This window comes from Arachis stenosperma, chromosome 5 (assembly GCF_014773155.1).
Source record: "Arachis stenosperma cultivar V10309 chromosome 5, arast.V10309.gnm1.PFL2, whole genome shotgun sequence".
NCBI lineage: Eukaryota > Viridiplantae > Streptophyta > Magnoliopsida > Fabales > Fabaceae > Arachis > Arachis stenosperma.
Genome location: NC_080381.1, coordinates 129,166,509 through 129,190,687, shown reverse-complemented (window position 1 = coordinate 129,190,687; position 24,179 = coordinate 129,166,509). Strand labels below are relative to the sequence as shown.

General features: G+C 35.3%; 1 pseudogene; it reads left to right on the top strand.

Annotated features, from left to right (window-relative positions):
- Window positions 1–10,705: 10,705 nt before the first annotated feature.
- On the top strand, window positions 10,706–13,099 carry LOC130979285 (ABC transporter F family member 4-like; annotated as a pseudogene).
- Window positions 13,100–24,179: the final 11,080 nt, after the last annotated feature.

Genomic DNA, 24,179 nt, shown 5'->3' with positions numbered 1-24,179 from the left:
AAAAATAATCCAAACACCAAACATTAATATCTTCTGTTCCTAATTGAGCTACATATTGGTGGAACAAGGTGGAATAGAATGGGAGAGGATGGAATTTTAACGAGTCCCGTTGTTTGGATTGAATAGAAATGGATAGAATGATATGAAAAATGGTAATAGATTCTATCCAATAGTGCTAAAAGTGACCGATAAATAGCTTCTATCATTAATTCCCCAATATAATTTTCAACTAAAGCAAAGCTAAATATGATAATTGCCTATCTTGGATGAACGTGATTCAAAGGGCACATTTAACCGCAAACAAAGAATCTAATCCAAATCAACATACAACGAGGGAAAAGAATAAATTATTTAATTGAAAAAGAAAAAGAAACCTAGGAAATGGGCAAGGCCTTCGAGGCCAGCAGGGTCGTTGAAGGAACTTACTCCAACGTCAATGGAAGCAGCACGCTGCAAACAATCAAAACAAGAATCAACCAAATAAAATTGAAATCAAAAAATGAAAATAAAAAAATCAGAGAGAGAATACCTTGTCGGTGTCGGGATCGGAGATGAGAAGGACCTGAAGGGAGTTGGGAAGGATAATCCTTCTGTAATCCCTCTTGTCCGTACGCGCCTTCACGATCTCTGTGGCTGCGGTGGTCAAAAACATGAACACAAATAACAAATCATGAATAGAAAAATTATAAAATCAAGCACAGATAACAAATCATGAACAAATCGCAAGCTAATAAATCAGAAGGCAGCGAGGTGGAAGAAGGAGGCGATGATTAAACAGGAGGCGAGGTGGAAGGCGCAAACGAATAAGAACAGAGTATTACCGGCAGCGAGTAACGGTGATGAAGGAGGAGGTGAGCTCGGCGACGACGATGGAGGAGGCGAGCTTGGTGATGAACAACGAGAAGGGGAGCTCGGCGACGACGAAACAGGAGGCGCGCTCGGCGAGGAAACAGGACGCCGTGGTGGTTGCGGTGGTCAACCCCATCGCTGCTGTTCCTGTGGGATGCGGTCGCGGTGGCGATGGTGGTGGCTATGCGATGGCGAAGAGGAGCAGGTCGATCGTGGCCCGTGGGTGCTTTCTCTCCTGCCTTCTGGAGTTCTGGGTGAGAGTGTGAGACTGAGATTAGGATTAGGGCTTCGTTGCGTTTAGCCCCTTTTTTATTTTTTTTACCTTCAAAACGACACCGTTTAGTAGTTTAATTTCCAAACCAAAAACTGCTAAAAAATCGGACGGTTCTTTTGGTTCACTGATTTTCTCATCGGTTTTTTGCCAAGCAGTTTCTTACCTTACCCGGACCGGCTAGGTGACCGATTTCCCCTTTTTTTGGTTGAATCGGCCGGTCCGGTTCGATTTTCAGAACCATGGTGTAAACTCATAATTTTCTAGAATGCTCATCAATAAAGGTTACAAAATAGATAGACCCTCCAAGTGTTTTTGTCTTCATCGGCCCACATACATCAGAATGTACCAAGTCAAGTATCTCCGACTTCCTTGAAGGTGGATGGCTCTTAAAAGAAATCCTGTTTTGTTTTCCAACAAAGCAATGGTTGCACTTTTGCAAAGCAATGGTTGCACATTTACAAAGTAACCTTGCAACAAGATAAAAGATTCCTCTTGGATAACATATTCAGGCCTTTGTCACTCATATGACATAATCTCTTACGCCATAAATCAGTTCCATCAACAAACTCTGCAGCATTAACAACATCTTTCATACTCTTCGCTTGAGTTAAATAAAGAGTAAAGTGTCGTGTATCTCTAGCAACAACCATGGAACTCTTGGTGAGCTTTTAACTATCACGAGAGAATTAACTATCCAAGTCTTCATCACACAATTTACCAACAGAAAGTAAGTTCAACCAAATATCTGGAACATGCTTCACACATTTCAAAGTCAACTTGGTACCGTTGGAGGTTTCTAAGCAAATCTGTCCAACACCGGCACATTTTGCAACACCTTGATGAGCCATTTTTACATCACCAAAATCACCAGGAGTATAAGATGTAAACAAATCTCTCCTAGATGTAACATGAGTAGAAGCACCACTATCAATCACCCAACTAGTGCTATTATCAATAAGGTTAACAGATTCAAACTCCTCAACAAGAAGAAAATCATCATGAGTTACATTAACCTTGCCTTCATTGCTACCATTATCTTTATTTTTACTCTTGTCTTTACTTGCCTTGGCTTTCTCCTTCTTTAGCTGTCAACAAAATTTCTTCACATGTCTCTTTTGACCACAATGATGACACTCAATATTTTTATACTTTTCTCGAGACTTGCTTCTGGTTTGATCTCTACTTTTAGGACCCTAACTTTTATTTCTCCCCTTAGACTCAGAAACAAGAATATCTGAATGCGTAGTCGATGTATCTTGTGACTTTCTTCTCATTTCTTCATTCAAAACACTGTTCTTGGCAAGATCCATAGAGATTACACTATCAGGATCAAAATTGGACAATGACATTCTAAGAATTTCCCACGAGTCTGGTAAGGAGTCAAGAAGTAACAATCCTTGAACCTCTTCATCAAACTTGATACCCATGGAAGATAACTTATTCATTATTCCTTGGAAGTTATTCTAGTGAACTATCAATGATGTCCCATATGTATATTTCAAAGCCAACAACTACTTGATAAAAAACATCTTGTTATTCCCAGTTTTTCGAGCATACAACTGTTCAAGTTTAATCCAAAGGGTCCAAGCATGTTTCTCCCCAATAATATGGTTTTTTAACACATCATCAGGTTTATCATTAGGCTTCTCTGTGTGTTCTAACTCTAATCTATGTTCTACAATTATTTTTCAAACAAGTTCAATAAAAAGTTCAAACTCAAATCATTGGGATGCTTTATAAAAAAAATTGTCTTAGAAATTTTATTATTTTAACCAAATATATATATATATATATATATATATATATATATATATATATATATATATTTGAATGATGTGGTTGGATGAAATACTAGAAATCAGTATTTTTCGGACGAATTTTGAGACGAAATTGAGATAAATTTCGAACAAATTAGAGACAAATTTTTGTTTCAAACAAAATTGAGACGATTTTTTTTGTCCAAAAAACCTTTGTTACTAATTTACATTTTGTCTGAAATTTCGTCCGAAATTTTTTTCAAACAATTTTGTGATGGATTTTGAATAGGCACATTTTAGATGAATTTGGACATATTAGCCAACATAATGACAATGTATTTCAGACAAATTTCAAACAAAAAATATACTTCATTTCAGACAAATTTCTAACGAATTTAGTCAAATATAACAGATTTTTTTCGAACAAATTTTTGACAAATCAAATATTTTTTTAAATTAAATTTAAGACAAATTTAAGTTAATATAATTTACGTAATTAAAACAAATCTCATATAAAACAAAAAATTATTTTTGCACAAATTTTCTACAAATTTAATATATTATTTTAAACAATTTTCATACAAAATAATTTGCTATTTAATATATAAATATTTCAAAAACTAAATTGTATATGTTCTGCTTTCTATATTAAGACCATTATAATAAATAATTTTTTCATATGAGGAAGTATAAGGAGCCAATGAAGTATCTGTACAATGTGTACAATAGGGGTATAAGGATGTTCAATTCAATACGATATCAAATGTTTATTATCCCTGATACCCGGATGGTTATTCTGGATAGTATTGGTGTATTGTGTTTGAGAAATTAGTAGTATTTTACCCTTGATGTTTATTTTTTAACTAATATTGGGCTAAATAAATAGCCAATTGTACACATTGTACAAATACTCCATTGGCTCTCTAGCGGGATTCTTTTCATATTACGTCGTTGAAATTATAAACACATAATAAAGTCATGAAAAAGTTAATTACAATAGACTTAAAAAAAATATTTATTATTAAAATATTTTTGTCCATAAATATAATCAAACTAAAATAGAAAAAAATAATTAAACTAAAATAAAGAAATTCTTTAAAAAGGTCACAAATCATGAACAAATTAAAATATACAAACTAATTCAACTAAAAATTTCTTGATCTAAATCAGAAAAAAACATATTCTCCAGATATTAATCACTCATGTTATCATCCTTTGTTGTATTATCAATTGAAAATGTACTCTTTGATTGTTTTACAATAAAGCAAAGTTACAGAATTGTACTTGATTAATTCTACTGTAGATATCTCGGAATGTATTTACACAGCACGGCTCAGAACTACGACGAAACAAAGCCTCCTTCTGAAAAATGGATTTGTCAAAAAGCTTAACATCCATGTTCACATTCTAATGCTTTTTTCCTCCTATTTGCTATCATAAACTAGGTTCATGAGACTAAAAAGCATCTAGATCCAGACAAAAGAGATAAAAATATTAAATTTCTGTATTTGCTATGTGCCAATTGACAAAGCGAACTAGTATCGACTTGAACAGAAAAAAAATGATCGGTAAAAGTCAGCATTTATCATCTTTCTTGCAAGACAATGCATCCAAACTTGAAAACAAGGACCAACATAAAATTTACTAGAAACAAAGCAGAAATCCCATCTAAAAGCAGTTTCTTAGAGGAGTAAATAAATGGAGTTATTAAAGTTTTTCTTTTTTCATCACAAAGCCAGTGCTTTATCTGTGATAACTCAAAACTCCATTGACAAAAAAGTATGAGGAGCATCCAGCAGTTATTGGCAAGTGGTGGACTATTGGAAAGAGATAGATAGAAGCTACAGATCTAAATTACTATGGATGGGACCTTAAAAATTTGGCATCTCAAATATTTCTCTATGTTAAAATGTTTATAGTGAACAAATGAAGATGACATCAATTTACTCAGACCATGTTTACATCAGTATTACCATAAGGTTTAGAGATAATTAGTCATCAGCTAGTGTCTAAGGGTTTATATAAGGATTATTCTTTATCTAATATAACATGTTATTCATTGGAATCTATATAAATTTTGAATACTGCGAAAGATTAGCCATGGTAAAAATTTTTAAGATTAATTATAGATAAATTTGGAATAGAATTAACATTTTTAAAAATGCATCACAAATCCGTCTAAAGTTATTGTGTATATTCAGATGGAATATGGATGAATTATAGTTTTTGTCTGAACTGTGTTGTTAATCTATATGAAAATTTTGGCGCTATCCCAAAAAAATTGGGACAAAATTTAGACAAATTTAGGATAGAATATATTCTTCCAAAACTTCTACCAAAAGTTGTTCAACATTTATCTCAAATTTGTCCAAAATTAAAAATTCATTCATTTCGTCTGAAATTTTTGTTTAAAAAAGCCCTATTTCTAGTAATATAAAATCAAAATCCTAAGTTCTTTTCCTATTCTCTATCATTCCAAATCATCATGTACATCTAAAAAAATGAATTAGATTCTATTATCCACGTTATCCAATCACAACTAAATGTTTTATATATATATATATATATATATATATATATATATATATATATATATAATGATACGTGAGCATCTTTTCTATATTTTTCTTAGTATTTTAGGCATAGATTTATCAATTTCTTATGAGATTTCAGTGATTGAGGCCTATTTGGATGCTATTTTGATGTGCATTGTGGTTTTATTGATTTCAGAAAAATTTTGGACGAGTTTAATAAAATTTGTGTAGAAAAAAAAGTTAAAAATTGGATTTTGTTGAGCTAGCGCTAAACGCCGCTATCTGGCGTTTACCGCCAGGCACCTTGTATCTCGTACAAGTCTTCTGTTGAGTTGGCGCTAAACGCCATGACCTGACATTTAGTGCCAAGTGCCTCGTAACCAGTGCCAAGACCACACGCAAGTGGCGCTAAACGCCGAGCGTGGCATTTAGTGCCTGGAAGACAACAATACCACAAATATTTTCTACCTTAGCAGCATTGGTGTTTAGCACCAATAGCGTATATTTGGAATTGGAAGAATGGCTCGTAGCTTTAGTTTTATTTATTTCTTTTCTTTTTTTCATTATTGTGAAAACAAAACATGATTTTTTTAAGGTTTAGATTTTATTAATTTTGTTTTATTTTCAAATCAATTAGATTAGATATAAAAGGGGAAAAGATTCAGCCCTTCGAGCTTTTTCTCTTCTCTCTTCCTCATTGCGCACTTTATACACTTTTGGAACCCTAGTTTTTCTCTGAACCATGAGCAACTAAACCTCCTCAGTTAAGGTTAAGAACTCTGTTTATTTTGATGGATTAACACTATTGACATTCTACTTTGATTAATGTATTAATTTAAATTCAAGGATTACTTTCGTTCTTCATATTAGGAATTAGAGTATATTGAAAGATAACTCTTTTTTTACTTGAATTCTTGTTGAATCTTGAAAAAGTTAACTCACTTGAATAACAGCTTGAAAGTAATTCCTCATAATTCTCTAATTACTTTGACTTAATGTGATACATTGACATATAATTACCTTATCTTTGAGTATTTAGGCTTTGTGTGGCTAATAAGCTAGAATTGGACAACCCTTTAATCTAAATTAAGTGACCAAGAAATTGGCAGTTGATTAGGTTAGAGGAGATTAAATAACTAAGGAATTAGGGTTTAATCAATTAAAGCTTGCCATGAATCGAATCTTGCATGATTAAGGTGGTTGGTAAGAATTGTTAATCTGAAAAAATAAATATCTCTGAAGCCTTGACTGTTTTCCCATATAATCTTCACAACCTATTTATTGTTTGCTTTTTTAATTTCTCTGAATACTATTTAATGCATATCAACCCAAAACACTTATTTGTACTTGTCTGACTAAGAAACTCAATTATTGTTGCTTGAATAATCAATTTTCATAGAATCGACCCTCACTCATCTGAGGTATCACTTAGTACAACTCGGTGCACTTGCTAGTTAGTTTGTGGTTTTTAAAATCCGCAATCAAGTTTTTGGTGCTATTGTCGAGGATTGACTGTGATTGACAACTACCCATTGTTTGATTGCTTAGATTAGACGTTCTTTGCTTTAAGTTTTGTTTAATCTTCTTCCCTATATTTTTTTCGAAAATTTCGCTTTAATTTATTTAAAATTTTTCTTTTAATTTTCGAAAGTAGGTTTGGTGTTTCCTCTTTAGTATTATTCATTTTGTTTTTCTTATTTTCCTTTATTATTTTAAAAATTTTCACTCTTTTTTCTTTTTAATTTTCAAAAATTTAACTTTATTTATTTATTTTATTTTGTTTTATCTCTTTTACTCAAGTTACCTCACTGGAAATTTTTTTCATTCTGACATAGAGATTTTCACTTTTTCTTGTTCTTTGTTTGTTTATAAGTAGGAATAGGGACAAAAAACCTCTTCTTGAATTTGATTCTGAAATTGAAAGGACTTTAAGAAGGCGTTTATAGCAGGCTAGAGCTTACAAAGCTATTGAGAATCTCAAGGATAATTTTGAGAAGAAATCTGAAAAAGTTACTATGGAGCTGAACAACAATAATGTTGCTATTCCTAATACTCATCATGCTCCTAATGTACTTAAGCAACCTGGAAGGACACTTGGCTCATACATTGCTCCTAGTCTAACTTTCTATGACAATAGCATTGTTGTATCCTTTATGGCTGCTAATAACTTTGAGTGAAGTCTCAGCTAATCACTTTGGTGCAACAAAATTGTCAGTTTCATGGACTCCTGCAGGAAGACCCAAACTTATTCATCTCTAATTTTCTACAAATCTGTGATACGATGAAGACCAATGGAGTTCATCTTGATATCTATAAGTTGTTGCTCTTTTCGTTTGCTGTACGGGACAGAGTCAAGCAGTGGCTTGACACACAACCCAAAGAGAGCTTGGATACTTGGGATAAGTTAGTCAATAGATTTTTGACCAAATTCTTTCCACCTCAAAAGTTGTCTAAGCTGAGAACTGATGTTCAGACTTTCAGACAAAGAGAGGGTGAATCTCTCTATGATTAATTCATCTCAATTACAATTATTTCAACATTACAAAGCAATAAAGTGTCATTGTTAAACTCCTAAACTTTGTACTGTCTACCTACTTAGCTAAATAAAATATATTCGAAACCAGATTAACCCAATTAACATATAAATGAAAATCAAAAGTAATTCAACCCTCTTAAGGTGTTCCTTCATTTCATTTACCACAAATAGCACCATCATCATCCTATTAATTTCCAAGCCATCCCACACTTGACATTGATTCTATTTTTCTTCTTTGATTCTGGATTGTCCGCCATGTTACTATTCTCCAAAGATATTTCTCCTTTCACGCATTGTTCTTGTATTTCATCTAACTATTGAAAATATCCACACTGCATTTGTGTGTTCTAGCACGAAACAAGAAATTCACGGATTAGAAAAAGATTGAACACCAAAATTGAATAATAAGAGAAGACGGAACAAGGAGAGCTAGTGGATTACTTCGTTACATATCCATAGACATTCCAATCTTATCTTTCACATAGGACATCGTAGAAATCATCTATTAGAATTGCTAGTTGCCTTCGACTTCAACGGAACTACTAGAAGGAGACAAAAGCATGTTTTGTCTAGATTTTGCTCAGAATATCTGAACCACCATCCACTTCGAAAGCTTGTGTTGATGGATTCTTTCTCCCCGTCACAGATTTTCCACGAACCTTAATTGTATGTATCTTCTAATTTTGCAATTTGAAAAACTCGTGATAAAAAATAGCAATTTAGGATTTAGGGCAAATCCAATTGATTTAGAGATTTTTTCAAGTAGGATAATGATTATTTAATTAAATATTTCAACTAAAAACAAATTTGTCTTGTCAGAAAAAATCGGTGGCTGGCTCAGCATCGGTGGAGATGTGCTCCGGCGAGCACGAGGACACACTTGGTAAATTTTAAAATCATTCAGGTACTATTTAGTCAAAAACAAAAGTTAGATATCATTTTGTCAACGCTAAAATGTTTCAGGTATCGATTTGGTATTTACCTCATTTATTAATTAATGAGAGAATATCCATCTAAGCTCCTGATAATTTCTTTGTAAGACTACACAATTCTCCATAAAAATATTTCATTTCTAGCCCTTGATATTTAATTTCGTGAGACTGATTAGCCCCCTCTGTCAATAATCTCTCTTCAGAACATACTTATATGACACATTGGTCGCTAATATATCTTCTATTTAATTTTTATAAATAAAAATAATTTAAAAATTATTAATATTTCTTAATTTTACACAATAAATTTAGTTAATGTATTAAAAATAATAAAAAATAAAAAATAAAACTAAACGATTTTACAATTATTTTTAAAAAACAACAAGACTTCTAATAAAAAAATTTGTCAATCTTAATTAATTTTTAATGAACAAATTAACCGTTTACGTATAGTATAAATTTATTCTATTAATATAATAAAAAATATTGATAAAAAAATTAATCAATCTTATAAAAAATAAAAATTAACGACCAAAAATAAATTTTTTTTTGAGAATCTAATTATCTTTCTAAAGAATTGTGACTTGTGAGGGGCGTTTAAGATTTTTTTCGCTTAATTAATTGATAAAAATTAATGATCAAAATGGTATTTCCCCTCCCTTTTGTTTTCCACAGCGCTGCGCCTCCCTCTCCTCAGTCCTCACTGTCCACCATCGACCGTCCTCTGCGCCGCCACGACGGAGGCTGGACGGTTCCCTCACCTAACTACTCCTCGTGGTTCTTCGCCTCCACCACCGTCCATTCGTCCACTCCTCTCTTCCTCGGTTATGCTGAAGGCTGAAGGTGCCTCACTACTCCTCGTGGTTCATCGCCGCTCGCCGCTCGCCACCTTGTTCTTCCCCACTCCGGAGAACTCGACGCTTCACGTTGGTCCTCGTCGATGATCTGTGTTCCTTGCCGCTGTTCTGCGGTTCCTGCTTCTGCACCGCCGTTCTCCTTCTGCTTCACTTCGGTTAGGGGTTCCGGTCGCCTGGTTGCCTGAGCTGCCTCTCTTCTTCTTCGGTTCTACCTCAGCTTCCTTCGACAAGGTATTTTTTTTTTCGAAAAAGTAAATGTCAATAATTTTGGTATGAATTCTGCCAGTTTGTTTCTGGTATGGACTTTTTTTTTTCAAACTTTTTTGAAGTTTAAATTCCGGTGTGGTTTAATTGTTTTTTCTAAACCACTGATATCAATAGACAATAGGTTGATAGGTTCTGGACTGATTTAATTTTTTTTTAACAAGGTTTAGATATCAGCAATTTTTTATGATTCTTCTGTGCTGTTTTTTTTTCTTTAATCTACTGATATCAATAGACAATGGGTTCTGTACTGGTTTATTTATTTTTTAATTTAATTTAGATATCAATAGGTTTTGGTTCTGGTTCTGATATGGACTTCTTGTTGCACCAAGTAGATTAGAGAGTTAAATCTCAAGGCACATGTTTTGTTTAGAGGGATGTATCTCTCTAATCTCTATGTAATATTATAATACTGTTCCGTTATCGTTAATAATATTTGTTCTTTTAATAAAAAAACTGAATGTATCATTTGTATTCTATCCTACGTGAAGTATGCATTTTGTGGCCTTGCTATGTTCACATTTTCGATTTAGCATTGATTAACTCAATTACATGTCTTAGATATATTTGTAGCATTTGAGTTATCTAGTGTTCTAGGATAGGTGAAATATTTATTTTATGAGAAAAGAACATAACAAAACTGTAGATGTGATTAGACGACTAAATCAATGTGGTTTTCGGTTGTGTTGCTAGGTTTCAAGAATGGTTAGAAAAAAGGCAGAAGATGCAGGCCCATCAGCAAAAACTAAGGCAAGTAGCAAAGATGTCCCTAAGAAGGAAAAGTTTCCATCTCTGCCATGCTGGCCAGCATGGATGAAAAGCCTGATAAACCCAAAAAGCCATCTTCCATTAAACCCAAGGCAAAAGCTGCTCCAAAACCTTCTGCGTATACTGATGGTATTGATCTTCCTCCATCAGACGAAGATGAAGATGAAGCTCTCTTGGAGGAGGAGGAAGAGAATGCCTCCAAACGGCAGCAGAGGAGTGAGTTGAAGACACTTGAAATTTCAACCACACACAAAGAGCTGAAGAAGCGTGAGAAGAAGGATATTTTAGCAGCTCATGCTGTTGAGCAGGCAAAGAAGGAAGCTCTTAAGGATGATCATGATGCTTTCACTGTGGTCATTGGAAGTCGGACTTCAGTGCTTGATGGAGATGATGATGCTGATGCTAATGTCAAAGATATAACAATAGAGAATTTCTCGGTGTCTGCTCGGGGTAAAGAACTTCTGAAGAACGCATCAGTGAAGATATCTCATGGGAAGAGGTATGGTTTGGTTGGACCCAATGGAAAGGGGAAGTCCACACTATTGAAGCTTCTTGCTTGGAGGAAGATACCAGTACCTAAGAATATTGATGTCCTTCTGGTTGAGCAAGAGGTAGTAGGTGATGATAAAACAGCACTGGAAGCTGTTGTGTCAGCTAATGAAGAACTGGTTCAAGTTCGACAAGAAGTTGCTTCTCTGCAAAATGCAGCTTCTGCAGAAGGAAGTGTTGACAATGAGGAAGATGATGCAGGAGAGAAGCTAGCAGAGCTGTACGAGAAACTACAGCTGATGGGTTCTGATGCTGCTGAAGCTCAAGCATCAAAGATTTTAGCGGGTTTGGGTTTTACAAAGGATATGCAGGGCCGGCCAACAAAATCTTTCAGTGGTGGATGGAGAATGAGGATTTCTTTAGCTCGAGCACTTTTTGTGGTGCCGACTTTGTTATTGCTTGATGAACCCACAAATCACCTTGACTTGAGGGCTGTTCTCTGGCTGGAAGAGTACCTGTGCCGTTGGAAGAAGACTTTGGTTGTTGTTTCACATGATAGGGATTTCCTCAATACAGTTTGCACTGAGATTATTCATCTTCATGACTTGAAACTCCATTTCTATCGTGGAAACTTTGATGACTTTGAGAGTGGGTATGAACAGCGTCGTAAAGAGATGAACAAGAAGTATGAGATTTATGACAAGCAACTAAAAGCTGCAAAAAGGAGTGGTAATCGAGCTCAGCAAGAAAAGGTGAAAGATCGAGCGAAGTTTGTGGCAGCTAAAGAAGCATCTAAAGCCAAGGGAAAGGGCAAGGGCAAGGTTGATGAAGATGAGGCCCCACCAGAGGTTCCACAGAAGTGGAGGGACTACAGTGTTGAATTTCACTTCCCTGAACCTACCGAGCTCACGCCTCCACTTCTTCAGCTTATTGAAGTGAGCTTCAGTTATCCAAACCGTGAGAACTTCAGACTGTCAAATGTTGATGTTGGCATTGATATGGGAACTCGTGTTGCCATTGTTGGGCCTAATGGAGCTGGAAAATCTACACTACTGAACCTTCTGGCTGGTGATTTGGTTCCAACTGAGGGTGAAGTTAGGAGAAGTCAGAAGTTGCGAATAGGAAGATACTCGCAACACTTTGTGGACCTTCTAACTATGGACGAAACCCCCGTTCAGTATCTTCTTCGTCTCCACCCAGACCAGGAGGGACTTAGCAAGCAAGAGGCCGTCCGTGCAAAACTCGGTAAGTTTGGGCTACCTAGTCATAACCATCTCACCCCTATTGCCAAACTATCAGGAGGGCAGAAGGCTAGGGTGGTATTTACCTCAATATCCATGTCAAGACCCCATATTTTGTTGTTGGATGAACCCACTAATCATCTAGACATGCAAAGTATTGATGCGTTGGCTGATGCACTAGACGAGTTCACTGGTGGAGTTGTTCTTGTTAGTCATGACTCGAGATTGATATCGCGTGTATGTGAGGATGAAGAAAGGAGTCAGATCTGGGTTGTCGAGGATGGTACTGTCAGGACTTCAATTGGAACATTCGATGATTACAAGGACGAGTTGATGAAAGAAATCAAAGCTGAAGTTGATGACTAAGCTGCTCTTTTTGGGAACCTTTGACTACAATTTTCCCCCTTATATGAGAACTGAGTGTAAAACTATGTTGCCGGAAATGCCACCAATATTTTTAGCTAGATTAACAATTTTCTGTTTTATCATAGTTTGAGTTTATCCCAATACATGAACATATGTTTCAATTTTTACAACTGCCGAACTGTTCCAATTATTTGTTGTTTTTCTATTCAGCAAGTAATCTCTTAATAATATTTATGGAGTTAATTTCCTTGGCTGTCTCAGCACAAGCCCTTGCATATTGACCAGTAACTTCATTTGTTCCTTCTGACAATTACGGTGCATTCTCACCAAGTAAAGATCTGCAGAATCCAAAAAAGAATATCTCAAAACATGATACTAACAAGTGCTCTGTTATTCAAAGCAAATATAAGCAAACACACGCTGTGCCAGATCATGAAACTTAAGAGATTGAAGCTTCAAAACTTGTAAAACATAGTCTCAATGGACTCAAACTTAGAACTCTAAAAATAACCAGAGAATACAGTAGCAATGATGTTATGCCATATAATATGGAGGGGAACAAAGTTTAAATACTGCCACCGGTAATAATCACACACCAATAATGTTCATCCGTGGAAGATTTGTCTTTGTTATATACTTACAATAACATGACAAGGCCTAATTGTCGTTGCAGATACAACATAACAATAGCTCAATATGATGGAATGAGACAGAGAGAACAAGACAGGCCTCATTGAGGTTTGGAAAAGATGGATACTAGTGGTGCTAATAACAGCAATTATAAAGGTTGTACCAAATGTAGCAATAGTAGAATTGAAGCTCATTATGAATGTTGATTTTAACAAATAGGGAACGAAGGAAAGGATTTATTATCGTACTTTAGATATTCATCGAGGTGGAGTAATAAGCACAATAAGCATGGTGGGAGAAAATTAATTCCTGGAACCAAATTATGATCTATATAGTTAAATAACAGAAAATATACCTGATACTTAATGGCATAATGGTTCGTTCTTACACAGGCATCAAAAAACAACATTGGGCTGTTCATTAATTCAATGCAGAAGCTACACAGAAGAAACAACAAAGGTTCAAAACAATAACTCAGCAATTTACCAAAATTAAGAGTGTCATGATATTTTAGTTAATCACAAATATATAAGCTTGTCATTCAAAATTTGGCTTTCTCCTCCTATCATACTCTTTTATCGCAACACAAGACCAGGTTGACAAAAACCAAATTAAGGACCTAGATTTAAGGACTTAAAAGACAGTTTTTGTAGATCATCAGAAGCAACACTACATTAAGAAATGTGTGAGGTTTTTACTCTACTTCAAACGGGTTTGAATGCTTTAAAGTCCTGAAACTCTGATAGATAACTATCATGGAAATGAACACTGTTCTGTGTTGTTTTTTACTTTTCTTATTGAAAGATTTTTTGTTAGAAAAATCAATTTCGTTTCTAGATAGAAAATATATCAGGTATTTTTTTAAAAGGAAATTTAACTTAATAAGATCTTATTAAAATTTTGTTTTATAAAACATTCAACAAGTTACAAGTTTAAAATCAAAGTATCTCTATTCTTTTTCCTTAATAATTTTTTTTATAAAATTGTACTCTAGTCCTATTAAAAAAAATACTATTTTTTTCCGATTTAATTTGCCCCTCAAATTTAATATTACATTTAAATTGACTCCTAAATTACAACCGACTCAAATTAGATTTTTTAAATTTATAATTTTAACTCGCATTAAAGCATGAGTTCATTTTCGTTAACGGTGTAATGACTTAATATGTTAATTTTAATATTTTATATTAACACCTAATCTTTAATGAAATGACGTCGTTTGTTGAAGATTGTGAGCCAATATAGAACAATGTTTTGTTTTATATCAAAACTCAGTTCGATATAACTGCTCAAACCTTTATTAACATATTATATAAAAGTGGATATATTCTTAAAAGTAGTGGTGACGTTGGTTTTATTTTTTATTTTTTACAAATCTTCTAATAGTATAGAGTGCATGGGGTTTTCAGCCACGTGTCGCAACCTCACTTCTTTGGCTCCTTTATTATTTTTAATCCAGAAATAAAAAGGAAAAGGGAAACGGAAGCGAGGAAAGGAAGAATTTCTCGACCCTTCCCACTCTTCTGTGATGTTCTCCTTCTCTCCCCTTTTCTTGCTTTCTCTCTCATGGTTTCATTCTAACTCTCAAATCCTAATCATTCAATGTGGTTTTTCTTCTTTTAGTTCGTCTTTCTTTAAGCATTTTTTCCATTATACCATCCTCTGTTTGAGACCTTCACGCTCTCTGTCTGTCGTTGTTTCGAGAGCAGAAACCGTAAACCTTCCACCCCGTTTTTCTCCTTCCAGTTCATGTTTCTCTTTTAAGTCGGCTATTCCCTCGATGCTGTTCTGCGATCTCTCTCTCAGAGCACGTTGTCGATCTCGATGGACAGATGCACTGACGAATCAAAAAAATTTTGGTAGTGGGATAAAATTTATATAACATGATAATAATTTTTATAATAAAAATAATATGTGTATATAAAAAATTAAATATTAAATTATTTATTAATCATTATATATTTATATATAAATATACGTATTGTCTAATTTATTTTTAATGTATATTTTATATTTTAAATTGGAGATTGGGTAAGCGCCGACCAAATAGGAACAAGGGTAAAAATAAAGGAGAGTCACCAACAACCAAAAAAGCAAGACGATGCCAATGCTTGGATGCAACGTCGTAAGAAACCAGTACCGGATTGTCTTATTGAAGGGTTGATGGGACTAAAACTACACCCTAAGAATAAACCAAGTTCTTTGAATAAAAAGCTTATGATGAATACTTAAAAAGCCTATAATGAATACAAAGAAGAGGGAGAATAACAAAGGAAATATGTGACTCCAATACGAAAATTCAGACTTGTTTAAAGGCAACAAGGAGATGTTAAGCGAGCCAGATAGAACTTTACTGACCCTCACAGATGAAGCAAGTGTTGAAAGGCTTCCGGATAGTGCGACACGTATAGAATGTGCAAGAAAGTTTAAGAAACTTAAGCAAATGGCTAGAATCGGGGATGAAGGCTTCAAGCAGGTTGTTGGTAGTAAAAGAAGGGCAGAGGATGATGTTGAAATGAGTGGAGATAGGGAGGAAACAGGAGACTAGAATACATTTAACTTAAAGATGGTGGAGGGTGCCAGCCTACAAATGGCACCCACATTGCCATGAGAATCCTCGTGTGGAATTGTCGGGGTTTGGGGAGACCCCTGACAATCCATAATCTCAAAAGGATGTGCCAATTCCACTCTCCCGAGTTGGTTTTTCTCTATAAAATTAAAAATCAATCTCGAAATGTTGAACGGAAAATAAAATCTTGTGGATATTCAAGTTTCACCATTGTAGACCCAAATGGCTTAGCAGGGGGCATTGCATTAGCATGGAAGGATTATATGGAGGTGAGAATAATCTCAACAACTTTTTACTCTATTGTTGCTACAATAAAGGACGCAGGTAAGAATCTGGTTTGGGGGCTGGTCGAGGTGTATCTCAACACTAACGAACAAATCCGTGTTCGGCAATATGAGAAGCTATCAGGCAAACTTTCACATTTTGAGGATAACCTCATTATTGTGGGGGATTTCAACGCAATACGTAATCAAAATGAGAAGGAAGGGTGCAATCTTCGCACGGCGGTTTCCATGGATAATTTTAATGATTTCATTAATGATAACAGATTGATGGACCTTGGGATGATGGGTCAGCCGTTTACTTGGACCAATAGGAGGAGTGGAGAGCATCTAATCAGGGAAAGAATTGACCGTTTCTTGACAGGACAAGTGTGGAGAAGTGCCTATACTTCGGCAGTGGTAAGAAGGTTGACTAAAAATGGTTCTGACCACGCTCCATTATTGTTAGAATCTGATCCACCAACATGGTCCACTAAGAGAAGATTCAAATTCCAAGCTCGTTGGTGTGAAGTGGAGGAGGTTCGTCAGATTGTTACCGAAGCCTGGAAAACAGAAATTCAAGGCTCTCCAATGTTTTCTTTAGCTCAGAAACTGAAGATATGTCGCCACCGTTTAGTCCTCTGGCAACAACAAGGTAGAAACAATTCAAAGAAGGAAATTGCTGAAATCTCGGCCAAACTAGACCAGCTTCGGGATGAAGGCATCCATGGGGGTATAGAGTTGAGTGAGCTGAAGAAAAAATTGGAGGATGAACTAAACAAGGAAGAGAGCTATTGGAGGGAGAAGTCCAGGTGTAAATGGCTGAGAAAGGGGGATAAAAATACGAGATATTTTCACCAAAAGTGTAAAGTCAAGAACCGGAAAAATAAAATCTGGGGATTGACCACCACTAATGGTGAGATGGTTTCGGACCCTGAGAGCATAGCCAAGGTAGCTGAATGTTATTTTAAAGATATCTTTTCATCTCCAAATCCAGAAGAACCGAGTTACCTGTTTGATGAATTCACCCCTTCGGTTACAACTTCCATGAATCGAAGATTAATAAGGCCAGTTACTATTGAGGAAACAAAGAGAGCTACCTTCTCTGTTTGTGCTCAAAGTGCACCTGGAGAGGATGGTTTCACAGCAAAATTTTTCCAATTCTACTGGGATATTATCGGTGGAGATGTGTTCAAAGCAGTGAGTAGTTTCTTTGGTGGTGGTCGGATGCTTAAAAGCTTCAATCATACTCAAATATGCTTGGTTACTAAGATCCCAGATGCTAGAGAAATGACTCAGGTGAGACCTATTAGTTTATCTTCAGTTTTCTACAAGATTGTCTCAAAAATTATAGTTCATAGACTTCAAACTTCCATGAATAAAATAGTGAGTTCAAACCAGAGTGCTTTTTTGAAGGGTAGGCTTATTTCTGATAACATTCTCATTGCTCATGAATGTATGCACTATTTGAAAACTAAAAAGACAAGATTGGAATGTGAAATGGCGCTCAAATTGGATATGAGCAAAGCTTATGATAGGGTAGAATGGAAGTTTTCATGGTTTATCATGGAAAAAATAGGCTTTGCTTCTAGGTGGATTTCTTGGATCCAAGAATTAGTCACCACTGTTTCTTACTCTATTCTGGTAGAAGGTCAATCATTTGGCTTCTTCAGGCCAACAAGGGGTATTCGTCAAGGAGATCCTTTGTCACCGTATCTTTTTCTTTTTTGCGCAGAAGGTTTATCCTATCTGCAACACAAGACAGAGCAAAACAAGACTATTTAGGGGATTCAGATTCACAGGAGGAGTCCAAGTGTTAATCACCTACTGTTTGCCGATGATTCTATTCTATTTTGTAAAGCTTCAGAGGAGACATGTTCTAACATTTTGGCTTTTCTCCATGACTATGAAATAACCAGTGGTCAAAAAGTAAATCTCGATAAGTCTACTATTTTCTTCAGTCATAACACCCCTATTAATACCCGTCAAGAATTGGCAACTTCTTTCAATATTAGACATGTGGGTGCCTAGGATAAATACCTGGGACTGCCATCAGTGGTTCAACAATCGAAGAGAGCGACTTTTGGAGCTATTAAAGATAAAGTTCAGAAACGGGTCCAAGCGTGGAAGAGAAATCTCCTTTCAACAGGTGGAAGGCATGTACTCATTAAAGCAGTTGGTGAAGCAATTCCGGTGTATACTCTATCTTGCTTCCGATTACCAGATTCACTATTGGAGGAGATTCATCGGATCTTGATGCAATTCTGGTGGGGTCAAAAGGATTCAGAGTGCAAGATGGCTTGGGTTAGCTGGGATATGATGTCGAGGCCTAAGAAAGAAGGAGGGCTGGGTTTTAAAGACCTAAAAGCACATAATATGGCACTACTTGGAAAGAAATTTTGGAGAGTCACCATCAACTCAAATTCTCTACTGTCCAGAATGCTAAAAGGAAAATATTTTCGTTATACAACCACACTCACAGCGGATAAAGGATCATAGGCTTCTTGGGGTTGGCAAAGTCTGCTAGAAGGAAGAAAAGTTGCAGAAAAAGGTATTTCCTGGAGCATAGGTTTAGGTTCTAATGTGCGTATATGGTATGACCCTTGGTTACCTCCCCCATACCCATTTATTCCTAATTGCAGCAACAACACAAATTCAGGAGTCTACTGGGTCAAGGATTTACTTACAGTGGATCGGCAATGGAAGAAAGAGCTGATAGAGGAAATTTTTCCGCCGGAGACAGCAACCTGTATCCTCTCCACTCCGTTGAATGCCGATGGTGTTGACAAGCTCCAGTGGATCTGGAACAAAAGAAAACAATATGATGTCTCTACGAGGTACACGATAGCCTACAATTTCTTTCATGTTCCAACAGCACAACTTTTCCCTCTGTTGCAAAATCAGGTAATCTAGAAGCAAATTTGGGGATTAAAGATTCAAACTAAGCTTCAGATATTTCTATGGAGGGCTATTCATGAAAAATTACCTGTGATGCATGTCATCCACCGCAGATTTTCAACCACCGTGCCCCTTTGTCAAAGATGCAAAGTAGAAGATGAAACAATCACCCACTGCCTCCTTCACTGTGGCCCTGCCTTAGCGACCTAGGACACCCTGTTTTCTGCTGTGACTGTTGATCGAAATGGGTCTTCTGATTTCGCGTCGTGGTGGTTGCGGGTCACCAAAAAAATCAGAGTGGCGTTGAGACACTTGCTCGAGTTGTGATTGTCTACTGGAAAATTTGGAAAGCCCGAAATAGAGAAGTGTTTGAAGGAAAGAAGACTACAATGGAGGAGATATCTAATGCAGTGATGCGGTACCATTGAGAGGAAACTCAGGATTCAGCACTTATCCTCGTGTCGTTACCTTTCTTCTTAGCCATCTGTTTTGTTATGTCACCTATAGTGGGAATTCCCAATTGCTTTTTATTTGTCCCGCTTTGGACACTTGTTTCTTTTTTTGAAGAAATAAAATTTAACTTACCTTTGGAAAAAAATGTATATTTTATATTTAAATATATATTTTATACAGATAATTATTTTTTATATACATATAGCATGATTATTGTTATGATTATATTTTGTTATTGTAAAATATGATTAGTCTTCAAAATATCTAATATATAAATTAAAACACTAAAATAGTAATTTAAATAATAATATATAATTTAAAATTTTATTCTTTTAGATTTTATATTTTTAAAAAATTAAGTATGTTCTCTCTTTTAACATTACCATCAAAATTTCTCTCCTTCCATATATATTACTAAACAATTATTTAAAAATTCACTTCCCAACACAATTAGAAGCCGATTCTTATTGATATTCATAGTTAAAAAAGTTCTTTCAATTAATATAGTTGCTACACAAAAATTAAAATTAATTTGAAAAGAAGATAAATAATATTCTTTTGAGTTGATTTTTAAAAAAGAACACTAATTTCGTTTAAATCTGAGAATTGATCATTCTAATGAATATCTAATATAAAATTTTTAAATTGACGATTAAGTACCAAAAGTTGAGTAAAAAATTATTGTGGGGTCAAATTTAATTATCTAATGGGAGCAAATAAATATTATTATCATATACTACTCAAAAAAATTCTAAATTGTAGTGGGAGTACTTGCCCCCACACCAATGCACTTGGAAGCGTCCCTGGACGGATGCTGTAAATGTCTGAAGTAACACCGACAGCATCTATGAATATGAAGAAAGGGTTTCTTCAATTACTCAAAATGCCAGTAAATTTCTTGCGGAATCAGGAGCTGGTCAAGTCGAATTGCAGGGGCTCGGGACAGAAGCCCTAAAGTTGAAGGTTACCGAGTTTTATCACCGTTTTCTATCGTGAACTACCCCTCAGGTTAGATATTGGATGTATCATTATCGTTTTCTTTTTTTTAGGATTTCTTTGATTATGTTGCAAATAAATATTAATGTACTTTTATTTATACTGTGATCTGTTGGTATATGAACATGTAAAAGAGATCAATTAAGAATCCTACTGGATTCTAATCTAAGATTGTGTAACACCCTATCACATAGAGCTTTATGCCTAGGACGTAATTAAAGGTGGTGAGGCGCTATGACCTCTAAAACAAAAATACGTAAATAAATATATATGAAAGGAAGTTTAACTAGGAGCCTTGAAAGAAAAAGTTAAACGAAACACTAACAGAAAAATGCATCACTCTCGATCGGATCAACGCATAAAGGTAGATAAGATCAAACGGAAAGGATAAAATATATATAAGATCAGAGTTTCAAAGATACAAATAACAAGCTCTAGGCTCGACTTACGAAGCAAAGGCTGACCAGAGTATACATATACATATATATTTTATACACTTTTTAGATTCATTTTCTTAGTGTTTTCAGTACATTTTATCAAGTTTTATTATGTTTTAATAGGTTTTAGTGCAAAATTTACTTTTTGGATGCTACTTTGAGTTTTTGTGTTTTTTTTATGATTTTAGGTGATTTTTGGGTGAATTTGGAAAGTTTTGGCAAAGTCTGGTTCAGAGACAAAGAAAGGATAGCAGATGCTATCAAATCCTGACCTTCATGCATTCAAACGAGAATTTCTTGAGCTACAGAGGTTCAATTGATACGCTCTCAATGGCGTTGGAAAGCTAACTTCCAGAGATTTCCAGCAATATATAATAGTTTATACCTTTCTTTGGAAATGATTGCCCAAAATGGGCGCTGAACGCCAACTTACCCTTTTCTGGCGTTCAACGCCCCATAAGGACCAAGGCCAGCGTTGAACGCCCAAAATTGGTGTTCAACGCCACCAAGGGAGCATCAAGGTAGCGTGGACACCCCCTAGTGGGCGTTCAACGCCCACTAAGCCAAGTTAGATGCTAGCTCACCCCAAACACTCACAAGTGGGGCCAGAAGTGGATTTTCACACCTTTCTGCTTAGTTTATTTCATTTTTGTAATTTTTTAATTATTAGATTAGTATATATAGGCGAATACCACTTGTGTTTAGGATTTTCAATCTCTCAGAACTTATCACACTTTATTTTCTGTACAGTATGAGTGGCTAAAACTCCTAGTTTAAAGATAGGAGCTCTGCTCATTCCTATGGATTAATATCATTACTTTTCCACTTTAATATATGTTTGATTCTATTCTATGATGTATTATCGTTCTTCATCTTTATGAATCTGGGGTGGAACAAAAGTATGACCTCTTATTCTGTATGAGTTCTTTACGAGTCCTGACTTGGATAGTTTTGAGCTACAGCTTGAGAGTACATCACAGGTTTCAACAAATTATTTGGGCTAATTGGGATATGTGACATGAAATCTCGTTAGTCATGGGTAATTGAGGTCTCTGTGGCGCTAAAATTAGAATAATAAAGCTTCATTCTCCGATCCAAAAGATCCGACCTTGTCTGTGGCGTTTTGAGTAGGATCATCAGAGATTGAATTGTGTGAGCTTCACCCTCGTCCAGATTGACTGACCTGTTCGAGCGTTTGGTTTGGATCAGAGGAGATTAATGACCACTACCCCTGACTTAATCACTTACAGCCTTACCATTGAATGAATCACTCATCATTAAAGTAGTCAGTAAGAAGTATTAATCCGGAAGAACAAGCATCTCCGAGGCCTTAACTGATTTCTACTATTGTTTCCACGTCAATTCTTTATTGCTTTTGTTATTGTTTTGTTTACGCACCTACAACAACAACAATCAACTCTTTATTCACCTGACTAAGATCTGCAAGATAACCACAGCTTGTTCAATCCAACAATCCTTGTGGGATTCGACCAACACTCACCTGAGGTATTACTTGGATGACCCGGTGTACTTGCCGGTTCAGTTGCGTGAGTTTTATTTTCGCGCACCATATACAACCCAAAATAGCCCAAAAGACATGATAATCACACCTGTTTCTCCAAATCAACCTCTAGGAGGGACAAAACACACAATATACGGTGCAAAGAACGACTATGAACATACATATATACAAGTACAACCAGAATGCTAAACCCAAATATAGTTCTTCACTTTTTGAAAGTCTCTAGACACTCAGTGAGGTGTCTCCCAACTTGTATCTGAAAAACAATAATATATGTATGGAATTAGAACCGGAGATTCTCAATATGGAAAAGGTGCCTCTGCATGGTTAATATAAAAGGTCCTATGAAAGACAGAGGCAATCCTAGAATTCTGACACTCAAATTTAAGCTTAAAATCCAACTAAACCAGAAATTTGGTAAAATTCTTTAAGATATTCAAGTTTTAATCTAACTTCAACCCAACATTTCACTTTCTGTTTCCTCCAACCCTCCAAATCATTGGTGGAACTACCCTCAGCGTTATTTCTGCCAGCATAAGGAATTTCTCAGTTGCAAACACATATAATACAATCAAGAAAAACACAATTATAAATAGCAAGTATAACAGATAAGCAGAATTAAATAGTTAAGCAAACCAAACAATGCAGAAGACTGAGAGAGAGAGAGAGAGAGAGAGAGAGAGAGAGAGAGAGAGAGAGAGAGAGAGAGAGAATTTGTGCTTTTTATATAACTTGATTAGTGGCCAAGTGTCACTTAATCAAGGAGAACGACGCATGCATCGCAACACATGGCGCATTAAGTGCTGCGTGTCGCGATTTTAAAATGGTGAGCCAGCGAGATTAATTTGTTAAATATTTTGGAAGATAATTAAGGTAATGGGACATGGTAAAAACTCAAATAATTATTTCGAACAGTGGTATTTAATTAAAATAAAAAATTAAACGAATTACTAATGTAAATAATATTAGTAAAGTTGAGCTTTTACAATTTTTCGAATCTAATATCAAGTGACTATTTTTTATTAAATAAAATTAAATAATAACATAATATTAATATTATATTATTATTTATTTTATTTTAAAGATTGCAGAAAAATAAAAAAATTATCATAAATGTTACGTGAATAAAACGTAAAATTCGCAAACATAATTCTATCGCAAAAAAAAAAAATCTGGATGTTATACACTACACTCTTTGTGGCTGTGGTGTTGTGCCCTAACATCCTGACAAAGAGAGAGGATAAATGGCAATAAACTTTTGAAGAGTAGAAATTGGTGATATAACTAATTTGCTACTGAGGTTCTGCATCAGCTAGTCCTTCAGTCGTGGCCGAAAGTCCAAAGTAACTACATTTGGAGGATAGGGAATGAGGCCCAAATTCGTTTCTGGGACCATAATTGGGTTTCCGAACTAGGATGTCTCGATAGAGTCGCAAACCAGGTAAGTAGTAATTTTAATTACTCAAATTCACTGATGAAGTTTCTTGACGTTTCAGGGCATTGGGATACTAGGAAGTTGCAAGAACTATTACCGGAGGATGTGGTGA